At 44.1% G+C, this 23,511-nt stretch overlaps 1 protein-coding gene across 3 annotated transcripts in view; it reads left to right on the plus strand.

Annotated features, from left to right (window-relative positions):
• The first annotated feature begins 388 nt into the window (after window positions 1-388).
• The window catches only part of zmiz1a (zinc finger, MIZ-type containing 1a), a 93,221-nt gene continuing 70,098 nt past the window's right edge, over window positions 389-23,511 (plus strand). For all 3 annotated transcript variants that reach the window (XM_029520582.1, XM_029520584.1, XM_029520583.1), the window contains exons 1-2: window positions 389-583; window positions 21,417-21,534. The gene's annotated coding sequence lies outside the window, so the exon portion shown is untranslated. The remainder of the gene's footprint in view (window positions 584-21,416; window positions 21,535-23,511) is intronic.

The following is a 23,511-nucleotide window of genomic DNA, read 5'->3' on the forward strand; positions in this document are numbered from 1 at the left end:
AACCCATTTTAATAAAAAGGGAACTCGGAAATTACACATGATTAACCTCATTACTACTATCAGTAACTGAATGAGCGATAACATAATGCTAATATATTCTGAAACCCCTATTATTGTTCTTGTCCTTTGTGCTAAATGTATTTTCCAAAATGTGTGTGTTTTAAAATCTTTTATTCCAACTTAAAATTGCCCTAACCCACTCATCGTTAGCGGACTGTGTGGCAACAGCTGTAATGACGCCGAGTAGACAATGGCCGGAGCTGCGGTCCGCTCCGCTCCGGGTAGTTCCACCTTCACCGCGCCGGAAAGTTTAGGCCGCGTTTTCGCTGCGACCGCCGAGCCCGGCTCCTTGGCTGGTAACTGAATAGCCAGTGTAATCTGACACTCCAACTTGCCGTGCTCCGCGGTAGTTGATTCAGTCACTCACTCACACCGTCTCCGGGGCTCTCACGGCGGCTTTGTGAGGCGGAGAGACCGCGGGAGAGGAGCGCCGTTAAAAAAAGCGAACAAACAAAACAAAAACACACGAGGTTTCTCGGGGAGGAACAATAACGCGGGTTTGCCACCGAGGTCCGGGCTGAAAGTAAGTTTCGCGAGCGGTAATGTGTGTGTGCGCGCGCGCGTGTGTGTGTGTGTTGTTGGTGCTGCTGCTGCAGAGCGGGGGTTTGAATGTGCTGCCGTGCTGCTCCGGACGGGGCTTCGCCTCCCCGCCGGACGGAGACTACCTGCCAACAATGGGCCGACCTCTCCTGCACCTTTAGCCGCCGCTGGTGTCGCCGCCGACGAGGGCGGAGTGGCTGATTGTCTTTAGCGGGCTCGTGCAGTCTGATAGTCGGGCTTGTGCGTGCGCCGCTCTGCCTGGTGTGGACGAGTTGGAGTTAAAGTCAGCCCGTGTCTGCAGAGACACTTTGTGACAGGCATGTGTGCGTTTTTGTTTGTGTTTTTTGTTGTTGTTCTTGTTGTTGTTGTTGTTGTTGTTGTTTTTGCGGGGGCGACACCGAGCAGGAATATGTGAGGAACTCAACAGATCGCGGGTCTACGGGAGTTGTGTCTTCTCGGCCGATCAGCTGATGGCTCGGTCGAGGCTAAACTGAGAATGTGTGTCACTTAGCTAACAGTCAGTCAGTGTGTCTGGGCTTGTTGACTCCTTTAAAGGCTATTATCGGCTACCTGTTGTAATGCAACTAGCAGGCATGTCCATGTTACTCTGCTGTGCTCTCTGACGACAACACCATGTAATGCAGCTTCACTGACTCCTGCCTACCTGACTTGTGACTGATAAGACTGATTAGATCCTCTCACAGGTCATTCAGAGATCATTGGTCATCAAAGGGGAAGCCATGTGGAGCATTTGATGGGATGCTAGTAAAGTAAAAAAAAAAAAAAGAAGCAAACTTTCTTCATAAATAAGATTTGCCATTGACGAAGATGCACAGGTGTCAGTGCATGCACCCATAAAGACATTAGAGTACAAATTGCATGAGGTTTAGTGGTCACTAAACTCTCTCAATCCCTGATAGAGACCTTTCTTTAGAGTCTTTCTGCCGCTGAGTGTGGATGAGCTGCTTGACTCAGCAGCGCGCAGCCTTCTGCCTTCAGTCTGGCAGTCCCTCCCCGTTAAATTCCTCCCGTCTGGATGTGAGGCCAGCTGGGGCAGAGCGCAGCAGAGAGGGGGGTTCCAGTGGGATGAGGCGGAGGAAGGAGGAGGAGACTGTCACTCTTGCACTACTGTGCACCCACCCTGCTGCAGGACAGTTATAATTTGGTAGGGATGGCAAAAAAAGCCCCCACCCTTATTAGTATGATGCTGAAGTGGAGTGAAGTGTGATTAGTTACAAGACAGCAATACTGTTTTTTTGGAGTTTGGTGATACCATAACTCATCTACAACCACCCATGTCTTACTGAAGGTGTGTCATCAGGTGAAAAGACAATGTATGTGTTCAGTCATCACCAGCATCAAAGCCACGTTTCTGACACATTCAACTGTAATTAAACATTACAGACTTTATTGCATTTGATTGCAGGTGTTCGTGTTATTGTGTCCACTCCGTATACATTTAAAAGAATGTGTTAAACAGATTTTCAATGGGTGCACCCTCCAGTGTCTCCTTCCTCTGTAATTTAAATTGGTGATGTAATGAAATTGTTTCAGCAGCAACACTTGTCAGCCGCACCACATTAATTAGTGCTGTTCGACTTTTCTTTTTTCTTCACTCCTTCTGATGAACCGAAGCAACATTAAATCATCTCAGCAAGGCATGAAAAGACAGCACGCTTGTTCAGAGTAGCTTACCTGATAAAATGTGAAAGAAAGAGGGCAAGGAATTAAAGCCATCTGCAACTGTTTGAAACTTGGAAGTGTGTGTTGTTTGTGTGTGTATGTGTGAGTTTTCTTTCCTTCTGTTGTCCCTCCTGGGGCCTCTCTGCAAAAAAAAAAAAAAAAAAGCCAGCCAGCCAGCCCGGCTGTGAGACAAGACAGAAAAGTGTCTGATTCATCTGATTCACTAAGCAAGCTGAAGGCTGTGGTGGACTCACATTGAAATCGAATTTGGGTGTTTCCAAAGGCTGTCAGTTACGTTGCTGGGTGAAAGTGTGCTTTGGCCACATACACTATGTTTGTGAGTGTTGGTCATGTGACAATAATGAAATCATAAACGGGGACCAACGCAACAGGGGTGCATATTACAGCTGAACATGAGGAAGAAGGTATAGGTTTGTTTCAAATGCTTTTCATTAAGCAAGCTATTTGAATCACTCTTAACATCTCTATCTCCATTTAATCATTTTTTTAAAAGGATCAAGCTGCAACAAGCACAAGCTAGATAAATTCAGTTACACCTGCAGCTATTCTTCGATCTCTTGTGCAGTTTATTCACAGAAAGCAGAAAAGGTAGTGATTGCACCTTTTCCCCATATCTTTGATCCTTCGCAAAGCTGTGAGCTAATACTGATTATAAGTATGTATGGCAAAAACAACTAATTACTCACGTGTGAGTAATTATCTTTTTGTTACTCAGCAATTTAACAAGTTGCTGCTGTTTACTGTGTGTTGGCACAGCTGCAGCCTGCTAAGTGCTTAAAACCTGGCAAACGCTAATCAATGTTTTGACAGCCTGACATTTCATCTAACTGCTCGTGTTGGTTTGAGGAGTGCTGTGAAATACTTGCTGCTTGTATGTTTGACATGGACTCTTATAGCTGCAGCTGAGGTTGTGCTCTCATGTCTGACACTTAACTACTTCACAAATATTGTCGTAATTCTACCCATAAGTCTACAGTCAAGCTCTGTACAAAGTTAAAACCTGGTAATTGCAGTGTAAGTAATGCACAGAAAAAGAAGAACCCAGTAGATGAAACTCATCCTGGCTGACTGATTTGTGATGATGTCAAAACATCAGCCAAGGGTGGACCCACATGAGACACGGGGATCAGAAAACCTCAATGCCACATCCCTGTCACCACTGTCCTTCAAGTTGCAAACCCCTGGCACTGTGGTGCGGTCTGTGGGCTGAGGCATGGTGGGTTTAAACGCCTCAGGTGGCTGAGGCGGTCAGGACAGTCACTGCTGAGTCTTTTAGCGAGGGGTATGACCTCAAGTAAAAACAAGTGCTGTTGTTTGGCAACCAACCGTAGAAATAGCTGTTTTTCAGATTTCAGAAACTGGACAGTGCTGTTAAGCTGTGTCCTGCATAGTAAACCAGTGTAACATGATTAATTTCTGATGCCTTTTAGTTATGTTGTTGACAGGTATCTGGTTAAGTTGTGCAATAAAGGCAAAAACATCAGTTTCTAACAAGCTGTCACTTCAACCTTGAACTCTCCAAATGTCAGTAAAACACAGCCTGAGTGTTTTTTTTTTCTCCCTCAGATAAGAGAAAGAAACAAAGTGCACAGAGTGATGAGAGAAGTTCGTGGCCCACCCTGTCCCTGCCTCATGCATGTTTGATTCGATGTTCTTTGAGAAATGAGCGCTGGGGACGTCACAATGGCCACGTCCTGTTCCCATCCACCAAGAAGCAGAGGCCCTTGAATCATAAATGACACCAGACCTCACCAGGAACAATATGAGAGTTGGAGCCCGCACAGGAGGAACAAAATGTTCTCTCCATCCATCCATCCTTTTGCCCAGGGCTGCCGCCTGCACTCAAGATTTCGCACCATTGCAAACAATTACCTTCACTTTTTTTTTTTTTAATACTGCTGATGAAATCCTCACAGAGTCTGTTTCGTGAGACAGTCGGAGAAAGGGGTAGTGGCGGAGAGAAAATGAGATAGTATGAGTTAGTGGCATTGGCGTGTGTCTGTTTGGCTTATAAATCCTGTTTAAACTAAACAAACTCATTGTCCTCATCCTCCAACTGCGTGTGTTGTGTGTCCCCACCCCCACCTCAACCTCCACCTCCTCTCTCTTGCTTTCCTTTGAGTTGTGAGTACAGTCACTAATTATTCTCCTCTCCCTCTTCATGCTGGGTCAGTGGGTTTACCGTTTCAGTACTGATCTGCTGTGTTTGCCTTGTCTCCCCTGATACCGGGGTATGCCTGCAAGCCAACACAGACCGCAGCCTCCTCCAAGAGGTCTTCACACCTTACACAGTGTCCCACATGGGTTCATTTGCCAGGCAGCTGCTCCGTACTATGCTCAGGCTCACTCTCATGCAGCTGGAGTTCATGCCAGGTATTAGACCAACCAGGCCAGAAAAAGAAGAGTGACTGTGGGGTTGAGCCAATGAGTCAAAACATGTCATGCTTTCAAACACCAGTCATGCATTTGGCGAAAGACTCCAGATTATGCAAATGAATTTTACATACACTTTAGTTACCCTCTACGCAGCATGTTACAAATCATTTTATCTTCTAGTTTATAATGAATCTTTTCGTAAAAACAATACGCCACATGCTGTGTTTATAATATAATTTGTGCTATAAACAGTGAGTCTAGTCGGCACTGTTGTCTCTCAGAGTGCACAGGGAAGCTGATTTTCTGGTGGAGGTTGCGTGGGAGATCAAGAGCGATGGCAGAGCTTCTCTGAAGGCGGTCGAGTTGTCTCCAACGTGGCCTCCGGGGATACATACTTCCTTGTTTTCTGACAAAGTAAATTAACTAGGATTAACTAATGCAAAGGGACAGCATTTATTCCTTGCTTTGGATGTCAGTTATGAGGGAGAGAGGGAGTCGTGCAATATCTGCTCTCGGATTATGCAAATTCTTCCACAGGCATAGAGTGCAAAGGCTGAAATGTGGAGTAATGAAGAGTAGCTTTCACTTTTTTGCAGAGTTTTTACAGGCAAACAATGAAAACATATTTTTGTGGACAAAGATTCAGTTTAAAGGCCGGGGGAAGGTCGTGCCCTTGATGTTAATTTTCCAGTTGTGCTTCTATTGTGTTAATAAAGCCAGTTGTGGTTGTTGAGAGCTCCCAAATCATAAAGGCAGAAAATTGGGAGCTCCACTGCCCTGCTAAGACCGTTTTCTTACCCCTTTCCGGCAGTGCTCACTGAAAGAAAAAGTCCATTTCTGTGTGGTGTGTTTGCCCGCTTGGTGCCCTCCCCTTGGTTTTGACACTGGCGGTTGAGCCAGGCGCTTTCCCAGGGTTCTAAGGACTGACATCCCTTTCATTTTCCCGCCTGGGCGGCTCAGATAAAGGGGCATATTTTAAACCTCTGTGTGGATACACCAACTGTAAAGAGAGACGGGCTGGTGGGCTGGGGCTGAGCTACAGCATTAACTTCACAGAGAAAGAGAGAGGGAGGAGAAGGAGAAGGTAAGGTTTGGTGTAGAATGAAACAAATAAAGGAAGGAAAGAAAGGGAAAGTCCACTGTAATAAAAGGGAATCTCAGCTATTTAAAATATATGTCTAAAAGTACTAAAACTGGCTGCAGACCTGACTTTACAAGTATTATCTGCAGTGTGACTGCGGACACCTCTCTCTTGTTACTCCGGGTTAAAGGGGTGATGCATTTCACCCTTTTTTTTTTTTTTTTAAATGTGGCCCGGTTGCAAGTACAGCCTCCAAGTACAAAACCAAAGCCACGTCATTTATTATATCAGTAATGAGACCAGGCTAATCGTGTGTATTCCGGAGACAGCAATGATACACTGCTTGGCGCTTGCCAGGGATCAGCCTCTAAACAATGTTTATCATTGTCTCCCAGGGCTTTTTAATTATCTGGCAAACATTATTGACAAAACAGCAAGAGCCCATGTGTTTATGATTTTAAAGGCTGCTGTGTTACTGTTCACAAATATGCACACCAGAGAAATAAAAGCAAGTTAGTTTTGATTTTTACATCGCTGAAGATTGGTTGACAAATAAAAGCTGTTCATAACCCACATTTTAAGTATTGGTTATGAACAAGCAATCTATATTTACCTATTTTTGTAGAGATTACCAAATAATGAGAGATGATTTAGAAACATGCGGCGAGTCTGAGTGGGTGGATTTAATCACTTTCTCCTTTTTGTTCCCTCAGTCAATTTTCAAGCAAAATATCCAGTAGAAGGAAGTAATGGGGGCTCCTCTGTGTCTGCACAGACTCCCTCATTATTCCAGATTACTTACACCAGTTATCCACACCTCGGCCATATTGTTTTCACAGCCATCCTGTATGTAACCTCTACTTGGCCGCCCAGTGGGAGCTGAGTGGAAGCTGAATGGCATGTGTTGACACTGTTAAAGACACACGTGAGGACATCACATGTTTCATGTCTGGCCTTTATATTTTTGGAGGGGACGGGTGGGAATGGGGTGGGTAGGGGTAGAGGGGCAGTTTTCACTCCACAGCTCTAACCCTCCACATCTTGAGGGTATTGTGTAATGCCCCACCGATATGCGTGTGAGGTTAATGTGCAGCTCTTTGCAGCTTACTGATGGCCAGCAACAAGAGCAGCCAGACATGGCTCTGAAATATGAATTAAGGCCAAACAACATGTTACGTCCCACCAACACAGTTACCCTCACATACCCCTGCAGCCTCTTCTCCAATCATGTCTCTGTAACCTTGTCATGTCCCCCCTGATGTCAAATCTACATGACTGTATAACACGAGAGGAGGTGTTTCTCACTGACAGTTGCATGGAATCACCTTTGCTCTGCTTTGTGTTTGTGTCTGTGCATGTAGCCATGAAATGTTTGTGTGCGAGAGTTCGTGAGAGAGGGGGGGTGGTTAGTAGTAGTAGTAGTAGTAGTAGCAGCGGCAGCGGCAGTGGCTTGGGGTGAGGTCCTGCCCTGCTTTTCTCTGGAATTCCTTTGTTTTTGGAATCAAGAAAGGGGGAAACTGAATCTGCGTAGCCTGAGGGTTTCTGCTCCTTGAGTATTCTCTGCACACATCCCTCTACCGCCAGCTCTGATGGTTTTAGGGGTGGCTCCGTTTTCAAAGCTCAGAACAGCCAAGGTGTTTTTCACCTTCCAGAAAAAGGGAAGGAGGAGGGGGTGAAGGAGGAGGAGAGGGGGGTGATGACTGCACCAGGCAAAACGTCTCAGGCCTAGAGGGACTGATGCTACTCAAACATAAATTTGCACCATATTTCAGGGCAATGAAAGTGAAAGTCAAATGTAGATCCTGTCACTCGGGGCACAAATAATACCTATCACTGGATATGGATGGAAAAGACGAGCAGAGAGAGCACTCCATTTATTCAAAAGCTAATAATAATGAAAAGCGTCTTGCTGGAGTTACCGAATGTTTTCTGTATCTTAATGATCTTCTTTTGCAGTTTAATAAGTGGTTTTAATAGAGTTTCATGGCCAGTGGAAGGGGCCAAGGCTGCTGTAGAAATGTTGTCAGCTGCTCCTGCAAGCTGAAAATTTCACCTCACATCCACGGCTCATTAAGTCTGATAAACCTTGGGTAATGGTATTAAATTTGTACAAAGGTATCTCTGTTTACTTTGTGCCACAAGTTTTACGTGACCAGATCCTTATCAGTGGGTGGGGTGGGGGATATGTTGCTTTAAGGGGGCGCATGATTGAATAGGGTTGTTGCCTGTCTTTATTGAGCCAGCTTTATTCTATGCTGTCCTCTGGAACTAGCAGCATGTGGTGGGGTAAGGGGGTACGAGAACAGGGAAAAAGGAAGGGTTAGGAGGTTTAATCACGTGAACAGTAATAGTCTGCGTGCTGGTCCCTTTCAGACTGTCACAGTAAATCTGTTTGACTTGTCACTTTTCTAAATCATTACGGAGACTAAAAGCCTCTCTATTGGATTGTGGTGGAAGGGGGGAGGCAGTAGGTTTCCTTTGTGCCTTCTTGACGATGATGATAATCAAGTTTGTTTCTGAGTATCCTGCTGCGAGGCTATAATTAGCTCCTTTCTTCTCTCTTCTTATCGTCTTTTTGCATGTTGCTCCTCAAAGTAAAGTGTCAGAGTTGTTGTGCAGAGGTCATATGAAGCAGCATTGGCGGCTACTGAGCGCTCTCTTCCATCAGCCCTTCTGCTGTTGATTGACTTGTGTTTTTCTACCTCATTGTTCTGTATATAACTACCTCCTTGTTTTAAACAAAAGAACACAAATGAGGATTTAGTGCATGTAAGGCCTCCCGTTCCTCCTCCTGGCCAGTCACAGTGAGAGTTGCAGCTTGAGGTATGTCTTAACTTGTGTTTTCACTTCTGACTGAACTGGTTTGTGTCTGACAAGGACATGACAGAGCAGATCTCGGCCTGCCAATAAAGCCTGTGTGGCGTTGCGCAACGCCTGATTTCTGAAGGCAAACCTGTCTTCTCACCCCTCTTCCTTTTCCGTTTTCCCTCTTCCTCTATCATCACTGTTTTCTTTCTCCTCCTCAGCTTTTTCATTGCATCCATCTTCTCTCTCCCCTTTTGCCTCACCCACCCCTCCTCTTCTTTTGTGTGTGTGCCAGCAGCACTCATGCCTGGAACAGAGCGCCGGGCCAGACATCTGTCGTGCAGTGTCCCTGATCTGATCTGTGGCTCAGAGCATCGGGGTCACAAAGAGTAGCAGCCGCCAGTCCAGACAACGTGGGAGACAATCTCAGAGCTCTATCTGTGTTTTGGTCCTCTTGTGTCTCAATGTTTCTCTGTCATACTCATTAAAATTCACAGTGCACACAGCCGCTCACACACCAGGGTATTAAGCTACTTGTTGTCTCTTTGTGGAGCGTCTGTCGTTTGGACTCTGTAAGTCAAATTGGGCTGGCAATATCCCATGTCTTCCAGATGAGGCTCCTCCTGAGACTTACAGGTGCAGAGAGCAGGGTGAGTTGTCGGTTTTATCAGGCTGTTCATCAGTTGCAATGATGAGCAATTGATCTGAAAGAAGGATTTTCACAGTTAAACTGAATTTTTTTGTGCCTGGGGCTTTGCCATTATGGACAAAAAACTGGATGAATAAAAAGTTATTAATTGTAGCTGTTCGTATTTAAGTGAGTAAAACTGTTGGTTGACTTACACTGTCTGCCAAGTTTGATACTTCACATACCCTCTTGAAAATTGTATCTCTGCGTATGAATCCTGCTCAGTGTTTTGATGTGTATTGATGTTGTAGTTGTAACTTTTCCTTCATAAAAGGAGAAATGCTGATGAAAGAGCTCCACTATTAAAGGACAATTACAGTGTTTTTTGGACATGACTCCCTACATAACCATACATTTTCAAACATTTTCAGACTAATTTCCTCCGTTTAGGCCTGCCATTTGTCTTTTTCATCTCACTAAATTATGAAATTCAGCTTGCAGGAGATGTTAAACTTGATCGAGACTGCTAATCCATCACAGCACCTAGTGTGTTTAGTTACCCTGGAGGTATGCAATCTGAATGTAGTGATGCAGGTGACAGTGAAGACTAAAAACCTCTCTGCTGCTGTGTTTGAAGATGCTACAACATCAGTTGTTTGAGAGCAGCTCTGAAAAAAACAAGAAAGATTGAAAATTCACATGCACCTTTTCACACCAGTGTTTGCTCACTTGCTGTTGTGATTTGATTTCCTGACAGTACAGCTTGTCAAAGCACTGTTTTTTTTTTTATCTTTTATGCTCTTGTCTGTCAGTTCTATGGTATCAGAGGTTTTTTTTTTCTTTTGCTTGTTTACTTACATTAGCACAACTGTAGCTCACATTGCAAACTCTGTGATGAATTATTGATTCCAAATAAGCTGCAGCTCTCTAGAAGTTGATTTAAATGTTGAAGTTAATGGAAACCAGAGGAGGTTTGAATGCTTGGAAATTAAGTCAGTAAAACGATGATGTTCTTTGGAAAACAGCTGATAATAATATGAGGCATTGTAGGCTTGACGCAAAACCAATAGACTGATAATCACTTTAACTTGCCATTTTATTTTCGCTCCTTAATGCTCACTTGTAGGGACAAGAAAGAATTTCTTTTTCTGACAAACCAGTGTTGACAATCTGTTAACTTAATGTTGCCTTAAGGAATATGAAGATTTAAGATGTAGGTGACTTGGAATAGGTGATTTTGTTGCATCACTCTGATTCACACTTGTTGTCATTCTTGTGCCAATTTTCCGTAACTGTCGTTCCAGTCCTGGCACTGCCGAAATGGCTTTTACGCTCTTTATAGACAATTCGGTGCTGGTCTGCACGGCCATCAACAAGCACAGCATAGAGAAAAATAAGTTGTAGGCAACGATTCAGAGATTGGCAAATACACAGGCACGGTCCTTGAAGATAAAACACCTCATCCATTTGATTAAGTAAAACTTTTGAGAGTCCCTAACCCTAACCCTCAGCTTTTACAGAACTCCTGAGTCACTGAGTCTGAAGCCGCTTTGACTCAGCTCATCTCATGTGAATCAGCAGAGTCACAAAGTGAAAGGCTGGCATGTGTGAAAACCAGATTAGTCCCCTTTTTACGATACCTGTCTGCTTTCAAAATGAATATCTTGACGTCTTGTTTACCTGTATAAATTCCTGAGATGAGATTAGATAAATGGGAGACATAGCTGTTATCTTTTGAAAAGTAATTGAACTGGTGACACTTTGTTGGCAGGAGCCCAAGCAAATGATGGCTCCTTGATATGAATGTAAATGCTCTCACAAGCGCAGGCAACAGTGCACTCCAAAATACATGTTTACATATGGCCATAATAAAGAGTGTGAGTTAGTATAGTGTACACAGTCACATTGTAGCCTGGCCCTGTCTGCATGCATTTGGGATTAGAACAGCTGTAATAACCAGACAAACTCCTGGCCAATGTACACTGAGTTAAAGACATGAAAAAAAATTGCTAGGTTGCAAATTTAGATAACATTCACTAAGCAAATATTAGCTGGCTGACTGTGCATTAATACTGTTCATTTCCAGTATCATAGCCAAGGCTCACGGTATGCTTACACTGTATAAATCACTCTTTAATAGACTGACGTCGGTGCTCAATAACACCAATTCACCTTGATATAGCTCATTTTGCACTGTCATAATGTGTTTTATAAGGGATTACACATCTTCCACACATACCTTTAGAGCTTATAGGTGTTTATATATCTTGGATCCTGGTTACTTTTTCTTTTTTGGAGACTCCTAAAGCTAGAAGTTTCTCCATCCAAATCCTCTTAGTGTCCTCTCCATGCGCCAGTTATGGAGCATCCCGGAAAAAGGTGTTTTATACCTGATGACAAGCAGGCTCGGACCAAGCAAAACAGGACAGTGCGAGAGTGTGTGCTGATGGGTGGGGTGGGGTGGGGTAGGGGGAGGGTGAGAGAATGGGAGAGGGAGGAAGCGAAAGAGCGGCACTGCAGCTCTGAAGGTGTAAGACCTGCTATTGAGCTACAGACTACAAATCAAACAAAACCGAGCCACTACTGGCGCTGTGCCATGACACTGATTACTGGCACACAGAACACTGTCAAAACCATCTTGATGCATAATTAGGAATACTCTATCATTTCAGCTATCACTCAGCTGCAAGGTATGCACTGGACGTGTGTGTGTGACATCTCTGGCTGTGGGACTGTTGGAAAGGATGCTGCAGTAATTGAAAGTACATTTTAGACAATATAGCCTCAGCTGGGTCGTAGATTTGATAGTGAAAGGTTTTAGTTGATCCCTTTAAATCACACAATCTGTAAACTCTAGCTGACTCTGCTGCATGTGTGTGCATGTTTTTTTTTTTTTTTTGGTATACATACAGTGCTGTGCGTAACCTTGTGGTTGTTTCTAAGGGTAGCTGCTGAGCTACGTCTCTTTGTGAGTGCTGCTGATGCACATTGCGTCCTGTATGACTTTGACCAGGCAGGCCTTGCAGCTTTACAGAGCACATGGCTAGATAGATACATTGAGCTTTAAACAGGTCTGCATATATATATATGTGTGTGTGGCACAAGAGAGAAAATGGGGGGGGGGGGGGGGGGGGGGGGGACTGCGGCTGGCAAGCTGTTTCTCTTCTGTGATTTCAACGTTTAGAATGTTCCTATTAACCCTCATCACTCACAAGAAGACCTCAGCTAAAAATGCCCACGTTTACACTTAACGCTGTGAACAATTTAGCAATTTGTGCTGTTATTATCCTAATTTGTGCAAGTGAAAATGAGAGAAAAGGAGAGCACGTCGTGTGTCCTTTGATTAAGTGGGATGTTTCAATACGGGCCCTCTACCTTCAAGAGAGATTTGATACTTGAGGGGTTGAAGTGTTTTTGATGGAAACTCCATTAATGATTGATAACAGAAGGAGAGTGGTTAAAAATCTCCCTGCTCCAGCACCATCAATTATTAAAAGCTCTCTCCTTGCATTTTGGTGGCACATAAAATATCAGTCATCATCTTGAAATCTTGAGTTGATAATGTCTGTCAAAGGAATTAGGGCTTTCTTAAAACTCAGCCAGTGCTCGCGTGTTGTGCCTTTTTAAAGGTGATGGTAGCAACAGAGTGCGATGAAATATCTGTCCTGAGCAATAAATAAATAAATCTTTCTAGTCTTCAAAGCCATCATTTACAATTTTATTACAGGTCTATAATTGAAAGATAAAAAAAAAAATTATGTTTACATGTGAAATTTCTGGGCCTAGAAATTGGATTATGTCAGTGCGTACAGTATGTAATTATAGCAGCTTGATGATTAAATTTTTTATATTTAATACCATTACTTAATGTGAACTTAAACAATTCTTCCCAACAGCTCATAGCTCAGCTTGAATTATGCTATCCTCCATATCTGGAGTTGATCTTGAGATGATTGTGTGCCGCGCAATATCTAATTCAGTAGCTGGAGTGATTCAGCCTAGGTCTGTGGCGGGAACCTCACACACACGCCACATGTCGGGTATGATGTTGAGGGACTGAGTGGATGTTTGAAGTGATGCTGTAGATTCGTGTCAGCCAGCCTGTGACTGCGTGTCAGTGCAGCGGTAGAAGTTCTCGGAGAGCTGAGCACTGATATGAGTGGCATGGAGACGAGCTGACAGGCCTGCAGGCTTCTCTGCGTCATTGCCAAGGTTTCCTTCAGTCTGTGCAGAGGGAATTCTCGAAGAAAGCGTGGCTGCATCTCCACACAGGAGACCTGATTAAGTCTTTATAGTTGCATGTGGCAGCAGCAGAGCAGAGCGTCCGGCAGCTCTGCTCAAAGTGCTCCAAGGCTCCTTCGAGGCACGATGGACTAGATGTTTTCATGACACTTCAAGTGAGCCTTTCTGAAGGTAATGATTACTGGCTCAGATACAAGCGGGGAATGCCTCAAAGCACTTTTATTTGAAGATCCTGCTCTTTATTTTGTATTACCCTCATTTATTGGTGCCAATTTTCAAGGTATTCATTGACTACAAATTGAGCCCTCTCTGCACCGTGTGTTCATTTCTTTGTTTCTTTCAGTAACAACAACCTCAGCCCTTGAAGAGCTGAGAGAAATGCTCCTGGAGAAATGAAAAGTATATTGAGATGAATTGGATATAAAGATAATGTTGAACAATGATGGTAAATGAAGAGAAACAACAATAAAGTGATAGCTATTCATATCTGTACACTGATCACTGCATCTCATCATAGCAGTGAGGCACCGCGTGCTGCCCATCTTATGTCAACAGTGGTGTATTTACATAAGCTGTTTCCGTCGGCTGCGGCTTCTGTCCTGAGAGCACCAGGAGCTGTGATGGCAAGGCTGCGTGATTAGATTTACAGATGGAGATTAATGTGAACAAAAGTTATAGCACAAAGGCATAAATCACAAAGAAGAGGGTGGAAGCACTGTGCTTGACCTTTCGAATGGTGATAATGACACCGGAGTCAGATATGCTCCAGCTGGAGTTGCAATGCCAGTGTGCCTGAGTTCAAACAATGTTGTCATGAGTGCAAAATGTGTGTGCATGTGTGTGAAGGGTTAATAGGTGGGTTGGTTAACACTGGAGTGGATTAAGATGGAGGTGACACCGTGTGCGAAGCTGTCAGAACATTACATGCAGCAAAGTGAGGGAAATGACTAATTGCACTCAGTGGTCGTGCACACACAGCGACAGGCTGATACTTGGTGCTCCGGAGCTTTCTTTAAGTGGGAAGTGAAACCCATCTGCCTGTCTGTCTCCCTGTCTGTCCTTGCAGAGCGAAGCATCAGCAGGGTTATTAGAGGGGCCCTATGGCTGCCACTGATAAGGCCTGTATAGGGGCTGCCACTGACAGCACTGCCTGTCTGCGTGGCAAACACAAGTGGCCTGGCTGGGGGATTACTGCCTGCTGCCATTTCTGCTGATGCCTTTCTTTATGTTATCCTCTCCAGTCAGATGTGCTGCATTTGAATAACTTGGCTGATGTTGTAGAAATGGAACTCCACGAAATCTCCACCTGCATACAGATGAAGGAATGCAGATGAAACGCACACCTAGCACACACTCCGACCCCTTTGGTTTATAAGTCTCTTCTCTTTTCTCCCCTCCTCACAGTGGCCACAACTGGTTATTTTCATGCTCTGTCACTTACTGGGAGGAGTGATGCTGATGGGTTATGAGGCTCACTAATCCACTCTGCCGCTGTCATTAGAGAGAAGCAAACAGACTATTACCACCACCTCCTCCTTGCCTTCCTGCTCCTCGTAAGCCTTCTTGAACATCACGCACACGCGCAGACACAGCTGTGATAGAGGGTGCCTCTTGTTTCTTTAGCGCTTCTGAGTGGAGCCCTGCTTTGGTAATTGATCCTGTTTGGTACATGGGGAGGGGGTCAGGGGAGGAGAGAAAGAGAGAGAGAGGGAGAGAGAGAGGGGGAGGTCCTAAGTGTTGTCAGTTTGCTGCATTAATTTTTCAACCGTGGCCTGTGAGGCTGGAGGGACAGAGGAGGGGGCCACCGCAGAGCTCCCTCAGAGGAACCACACTGATACCTATTGCTGATGTTGCGGCTTTGCTCTTCGCCTGTCTGCACTTGCATCACTCTTTATCACTGCTCATTCTAAAATAAGTTTTTTTTCTATGAGACTAAATTGTGAATCAACTGATTTGTCTACGCACTCAGCCTCCTGTCGATGACAGATTTGTTTTCCTCCGTCTTCTCTTCCTCTGCTGCTCAAAAATAGCCTTCTGGTGGTTGTGACTTGTGCCTCTGTGTCTGGGTTTTTGTGCCGTCTCATGGCCTACAGTATGTGTGGCTGATTGTAGACAGACCTCACTCTGTGCGTTTTGATCGCTGAATCACTGCTGATGTCACCAAAGCCAACTGAGAAGGAGGAGAGCGTAGAAAGAAAAGCAGAAAACCTTTTTTTTTTTTTGGCTTGCTGTAGTGGAATTAGTATTACGCATGTTCTCCACATCCTTAACTGCACTGTGTCAAAATACTGTTGTCCCATAATTAGTATCACAGTATAACACGATGGCTGGAAATGGAGCTATGTCCGTCACAACTATGCTTCAAATGCTTCAATGAGTCATTAAGAGATGCTCAAAACTACATAGGACGTCACTGCTGACATTTGTTGCAAATATGGGTCAACATTTATAGCTCTTATTAACTACTTCATAAGCAAATTTACAGAAGTACTCATTTCATTTGGCGTGTCTGATGCTTATCTTTTGCTCTGAGATGTAAAGTAGCCAGCCAGTGGCCAGAGCTCCTCACAGCTGTCATGCAAAGTATCTCTAAAAATGCTTTGTGATGACGCAGTATAAGGAGCTCACTGTTGGAGTGAACTGCCTGGAGGCTATGCAGGAGTTAAGTCACGATCACTTGAGTTACAGCACAACACAGCGCCCAGGGAGCGGGAAGTTCCTTAGTCCTAAATAGTCAGGATGGGTCACATGTGGAAGGATAAATTTCCCCTCAGGGATTAATGAAGTCTAACTTCACTTTTCTAGGCAAACATCACACTTGGTCACATTTGAGCCAAAAGATGACTTTAAGACCTGAAATCTCTCTCCCTAGTTTTATTTCCACTCTAGCTCCAGATTATTCTCCAAAGGTTTGCAAACTGCACTGAAATAACTTGACAAAAATATATTTATTGGGGTAACAATTGATTCAGTATTGGTCTCAAACAAAGTTGAGAATCAGCAGTAGTTGCGATATCCCAGCTCAGTCCACTGTAGATGTCAAGCTCCAAAAACAATCAATCTTTCATATTACCCACTTAATCACCTCATTGTTTAATTCCCAAGCGTCAGGTTATAATACAGACTCTCTGTTTTCAGTCCATAGTGTTCAAGCCCAAACAAAGATAACCCCAATCACAGCATCATGCTTATTTTTTCAGAAATTATAAACAATTATACAATTATAAAATTATAAAAGGAATTTTTTTTATGCAAGTCAGAAAATGCCAGCAAATTTCAAGAGGTTTTTTTTCAATGATAGCAGCATTTGATAGTTTTTTATAGTTTGTATGTATTTTAGCCTTTAGCATTACAACATACCATGCGCTATAAAATGCAGGACTGGGCCAAACATGAACTGTGTGATTTACAGCCTCTGTCAGGTCACACAGGTGAGACTCCTCTCTTTACCTTCCCCTGTTTTGTCCCGTCTAACAGGTGTGTCTTCTCTCTAAGGTCTGATTGCTCTCTACCACCCTCCCGCCAGCTTAGCTAGCCAGGACAGGCCTTCTTCCACTCCAAAACCATGATTGCATTCTTGAGCTATTCCACCCCCTGCTTCAGAACAAGAGCCCTCCACATCTCTCTCCCTTTCAAGGCCGCGTTTCCCCTTTGAAGATGTAATCTTGGAAAACACAGAGACATCTCTGGGATTATCTTAAATGTCTTCAGTATGTCAACAGCCTAGCCCCGTTGCAGAGCAGCGCTGGCTGTTTTTAGGGGTCGGCTGTGATGACAGCCAAGGAAAATGCTGCACCAGAGAGGTAATCACGGGGTCAACTCTGCCGACTCCATTCAGGGCCAAACTCCCACTTTCCAAACTGGATGATAACAAACACAATGAAATGATGTATTTCCCCTTGTGGCAAGACAGTATTTACAATCAAAAGTAATAGCAGGCAGTGGAATGCTCAGTAGCTTGTGGGTGAGGTTCATTTATGTCATGGCATTTTGCTACATGAAAAGCTGAATATAAGGCAAGTTTTATAGAATAGTCACAACAGGGAGAGTTACTATACACCAAACAAGAGGCACATAAGTGGGCACTCCTTGAAAAGGATCTTGACTTTGTAATCATATCAGATGTTATCACGAGGAGATTTTAGGAAGGGTAAGTGCTCGGAAACTAAATCAGAGAGTGGCTGCCTAGGGAACACGTTGTTATGATAATTACCTGCTGAGCGATGACTGCAGAAACAGTGTTGATGTTGACGCCGAGCTGCCCTCTTCTCACTCCGACAAGGCTGCCTTGTGTGGGCTGCTGCCTGCTTCAACATCTCTTTGTGCTCTGTTCTATGTGCGTTTTCTTTCTTTTTATTGCCCCCCCCTTCACACTTGTCTTTCCCCTGCTCTCTCTTTTCAGCTGGGAACACAGATTTAAGCCAAATACACAAATATTGTTTTGGTGAGATCTGGCTCGGAGATTCGGGATGGACTTGCGTCAGTGTGTACGTGCGGGTGCTGGCTGGCTCCAGGGTCGCTCCCAGGAGCCGAGGCGAGCCAGAGACCTCATCTCCTCCATTTCAAACAACAGCCTGCTCCTGCCAACGCATGGTTGTTTTTTTTTTTTTTTAAACAAATGATCTGTTTGAATGAAACATAGCCACGGCCTCCTCACTGATGGCATTTAAACGGGAGGAAATAACAGATGATGATATCAGAGCTGGAGAGAATGAAGGAGGGGGAGAGACCACTCAAGAAGGAGAAACACTTGACCTGTTTGTTTTGGGAAAATGGTATTCCTCTGCTAATTTCCTCCTGATAAGTATCTGACAGCTCATATTAAAGTGTTTTATCTTGGCTACAGGGAAATGGCTTCTCTCACTCGCAGTGCTAATCGATTTCAGTGACTGCAACTTTAAATAGCATTCTCTGGTTTAAAAGTTCTCCTTTTTGCATTGAGGTAATCAATTACATATATTAGCCCATCCTTTTACTTTAACATGGACTTTCTCTTTGCTTCCCTCCCTCCTTCTCCTTGGCTCTCCAGACGCTGCTGCAAATTCTCACTCTTTCATCTTCCACGCCACATCATTGACTGCAGTTTGGCGAGTTGGTAGGGTGGGAAGGTGGAGGTGTTGGAGGGGGGTGCATTGATTTTTACTGCTCTGCTTTTCTCTCTGGTTTAACAGTTGATGAGTTGTGTTAAGACGTCCAGGGACAGCCCTGTCTGTTTTAAGGAGATGAGGTTGGCTTTTATAGCCCTCCTGCTTCCTCAGTCTTGTATGATAAGGGATGTGTGTGTGTGTGTGTGTGTGTGTGTGTGTGTGTGTGTGTGTGCGCGCAGATGTGAGCGAGTCTGTCTGTATGAGTTGAGCAGCCGCTTGAGACTAGGATTCCCCTCAGGAAGCTAAAGTAAACCTTGTGCTGTTAAGGGCTTTTAACAAGCAAACGGGCTTTGTCATCTTCAGCATTTTAATCACTTTAAAGAGTTTGTGCAGAAAATTGGTTTATCCGTCAATGAACAGCCACATCATCAGATATGATTACCAGGACTGAAGCGTTAAGAGTAATGTGACGCACGGTTGTGAAACAGAAGGCGACTGACTTCAGTGGAGGGTTGACACAGGGTTTAGATTCAAAGGTGACAGGAATTTTTTTGTCTCCAAGTGGCACCTATAACCTACCCATCCACCCGTGTACTAAAACACACTCAGAAGTCATGGATACAGACACAAACGTCATTAAACACGATTAGTTTCTTTGAGGATTTTACTGCAGCCTCTTATATCTGGGATGAAAGAGTTCACACTTCTGACAGTAAAGGGAAAAAAAAGCTAGAGTCTGCAGAAGCCGCTACGACGCACTCAGCTTTTCACTGCAATATTCACCACATTATTAAGGAACACATTGCTTTGTGCTGTGGCTCTCAACACCATCTGTAGTGTGCTGCTCAAGTGGTAGCAATTTCCTTGTAGTCTCGTGTCTCTCATGCCGTATTACAAGTGAAACTCGATTGCAGATCTCCGCTCGTGTGTTGAGTTTCTCATAAACGTTTGCATTCTTCAGTGATTGCTCCCTGGCGCTTTTCAATATGCAAAAATGCACTGCCATCTCAGTATTTAGCTCTCTGTTGTGCTCTTCAGCTTTGAAACCTGATGACATTTCAGTCCTAGAAAAAAAAAAAAAGTTGCCCAGTATTGCTTGTAAACTGGAATCCAATATAACCTCAGCTGTAATAAAACCATGTTGTTCTGTTATTTGACCAACCTTAAGAAAAATAAACATGTCGTTCCTGTGCGGTTGCTAGATGATATCATCTCAGAAAAACATGCCTCAGAATTGAAAATTGGCCCTATAAAGCTAGAATTATTGAATTTTGGGTGCTGAATGTGCGACAAACTCAACAATGTGATATTATAATCTCCCTCTTAAACCCATCACCCTTACACACTTTCAGCACACACATTTTTAAGAGGGTCCATCAGTGCATGTTATAGCTGGGTAATATCAGCCTAATAGGCTTACCTGCCAGCACTGTATGCTACACAGACCCTGTAAATCACATTTGTCTGCGACACCTGCTGGCCTCCCTACGTATTTATGGCTTTCTCCTCCACCCTGTCCTCTTTCTTTTTGGCCTGTGTCCAAAATCATCCCCCCCCCTTCCCACAGTATGTTTTCCAGTGTCCTCCCTCTCCTCAAGGATTAAGTGAATAAATGAGCAGGTGTTAAGACATAAGAGGGGGCATGCACTCTTTCTGTTTAAGCCACCAGCAGTGTAGTGTCAGCAGGAGATGTTTTTTGATTTAGTCTTGAGACAGTTTGAGATGTTTAGGAGCAATTCCCCTGTTCCCTCCAATATTACTGATTTATTTAACTGATTAGGTTTCTCACCCTTTCCCATGCTTTCTGTGGAAGGAAACCTCCTTGTTGGCTGCATCTCACTGATCAAAAATTCTTCCACTGATAAGGGAATCCATGATACAGTGTATCTCTGGGGAAATGGCCACTAGGGCGACCCTAGGCAGAAGAAGTTTGTTTGCTTCAGTGTCAGGGATTATAAGCGATAAAACAATGGAAGAGATAGGCGAGAGGTGTGTGGTTGTGACATTAGGCCGTTGCCATATGTATGTATTATATGTTCATCACCAAGAAAAAAGTCTATATTTTTAGACAGTGAGGAGACAAGGAGCCCAGGAGAGCTCTAGATGACATGTAGTATTATTACTATTGATTTGGAATCATGTTTATATGAGTCGGAAGTCCAAATGAGAGGTTTCAGGTAACATTGGTTAGACTTAAAATAAAAACAGTATTGCAATATCTAAATAAAGACGAAAGAAATAATTACACAGATAATGAAAACACCAAATCCACAGTTGCACTGGTTTGCTTGTATACAGTGAGGGTTTTCAGAGCTCAAGGCAAAAAATGCAGATGAGAGCCTGCTGTCATCAACAACAAAAAACAAACTATCAATTGAATTGGTTGACTCACCACATCGGGGCAATGGGCTCGTAGCCTAATCCAGAAACCTGTGTGCATGTGCTCTGGGCCTATGCCGGATTTGTATCAGTCTGTAAAGGGCGCCGTGAAGCACTGAGGAGAGACTAAGAGAGGTGTATTAAGGCAGTGAATCTCTGTGCTCTGTGTGTAATGGACTCAGGATGAGGGCCGACCAAGCGTCAGGCTGCTGATAACCTTTAGGAAGGACATTGTTCCTATGCGGGGGGGGGCATACAGGACTGCTGCAGTATACAGGCATGGCAGTGTGATGGGTGGTGCAGTTGTTCATTGGTTCATTGGCTCTCCGGCAGGGTTAGGAGGTAGAATAAATGGGGCAGTATAGCAAACTCCCCCATGGCTTCCTGCATACATTTTTCAATACCAGGGTGTATTTCTCTGTGATATATTTGTCCTCTGTCTGAACTAGGTTCTCTCTGGCATTCTATTAAAAGAAATTTAACAGCTTTTTCTTCTGTCTTCTTTCCCCCTCAGATCACTGCTTAAGGAGGTGGGTCAGCGAGGGACCGTGCATGAGGAATACATGAAGGGTGGGTTGAGGGAGGGTTTGGCCATCACAGCGGCAACACCACCAAGGTCAAAGTTCATACAGGTAAGATGATTTCTCTTTTAATCCACTGCTCTGTCATTCTGCACACTCTTTGGTTTGGAGTAATGTGGCTGGTTTTGATTGGACCGTCCTGGGCTGGTGGCTGGGGAGGATGTGGGATCGGAGCAAACTGCACCTGCTGTTTATGAAGAGCTGTACAGGATCCTGTCTGACTCTGTAAAAAAACAAACAAACAGAAAACTCAGCCAGTCCCCACAGAGAACCCTGTGGCCAGTGTCAATACTTGGAGAATAAAACAGAACCATGATACTGAGACTGAAGAACCAAGAACCAGATTCAAGATGCAAAAATTCTCTGCTAGACCTGGGCTCTTTTTTTGCCAATTTTATGGCAGTTTATTGTGTCTCAGCAGAATGGTAGGTGGCATTTTATAATAATTTGCTAATAAATTTGGTGATAGCACTGAACTATTCAAATGAAAAAGAACTATGCCACCTAACTCCAATTTTTCTCTCTAGCCCAGTCTTTCTCACAGTTTTTGCTACCAGGGATTAAGAAGAAGCATTGAGGGGCAGGGGGGTCCAGAACGCAAATAAATAATAAAGTGCTAGTTAATCTTCCTTAGTACAGGGTTTGTGGATGTGTGTGGGTGTGAACACTGAGCAATGGCCCCATGAGGGGGACATCTGCCTCGTACACAAACACACGTACGCACGTATAGGCAGACAGAAGGACACAGATACTGTACACACATGCGCAATGAGCAGAGATCAACCAAAGCGATTAACACATAGATGTCAGAGCATTGAAAGCGACAGGTTCAACACACATAAACACACACAAACACGCACATGCCAACCATCAACAGAGTGACAAGTAATGCACAGTGAAAGAAAGAGAGAAGCTGCCAGTAGACCGAACAGAGCTGCAAAATATAGGAATACAAGTTGTACTGCGCTTCTCTGTTGCTGTCGCACTGTATTCATCTCGCCTGGTATCCATGGACTCGTCTCTGTTCTTTCCCAACCCCCCCCCCCACATTAACACATACCCAGCACACCAACAGTTGATCAAACAACTGTGCAATTGAGGCAGAATTTGGCCAGACAGTCAACCAGGATGAGTAATTCAGAGCTCTGCTGGCTTAATTTGTTTAGAAAGCCTATCATTGCTGCAAACATGCTACAGACTGTTAGCGTTTATAGAGGAGCATTTTCCCCTGCAGCTTTAATTGGATGCATTTTTAATGTCAGCACTGCATAGTGTGGTCACTGTTGACACTGAACACTGTGGCCGTTGTAAGGTGATGGAGGGGAGAGGAATATTGTGTGTGTGTGTGTGTGTAAGTGTAATGATTGGGTCTCAGTGTTGTGTCCACACTAAAGGTGGAATTTATAGTTCTGCAACAGAGTTGCGGCCGAGCTGACTGCTGCAGCTGACATGAACAGGGGGAACTCAGAAGGCAGTGATGTTAACACTGCCCAGATGAGATAAAATGCTGTGCAGCACTAAGGTTGATGACTTTATGTTGCCCCAACACACTCTGTCATTCACATTACTCATTACGGTTATACCGATGAGTTTTTATTCGCTTATTTTGATCACAACATAGTGCAACAGCACAGACGCTATTGTTTTCCATCTGAGATTCACCAGAGTAACTGGACTGTGCCTGGTTTTCTGAACGCTACTGTTGACACGCTTTTCGTTATGTAAAAAGCATTTTCAAATTAGTGGACGTCTGACTGCATTGGATTTGGCTATTTTGATGTGTTGTGTGCGCCTTGGTGCTGCATGGCATTCCTAGATAAAGCAAAGGATCCTGGGGATTAGCTCACACCAAGTGAATGAGCATCCCATTCCTTGCCTTTTCTTTCATTTTCGTATTTCTTTCCCTCTGTTTTTGTGTATTGCATCTTGTTGCTTTGTTAGTCATTTTTTCTCTTCCTCCTCTCTTTTCCTGGTTTCCTCCCTTATCTGTGCACTGATTTATTGGTATATTGTCCTGCATGTTTGTGG

Source organism: Echeneis naucrates, chromosome 15 (genome assembly GCF_900963305.1).
Source record: "Echeneis naucrates chromosome 15, fEcheNa1.1, whole genome shotgun sequence".
NCBI lineage: Eukaryota > Metazoa > Chordata > Actinopteri > Carangiformes > Echeneidae > Echeneis > Echeneis naucrates.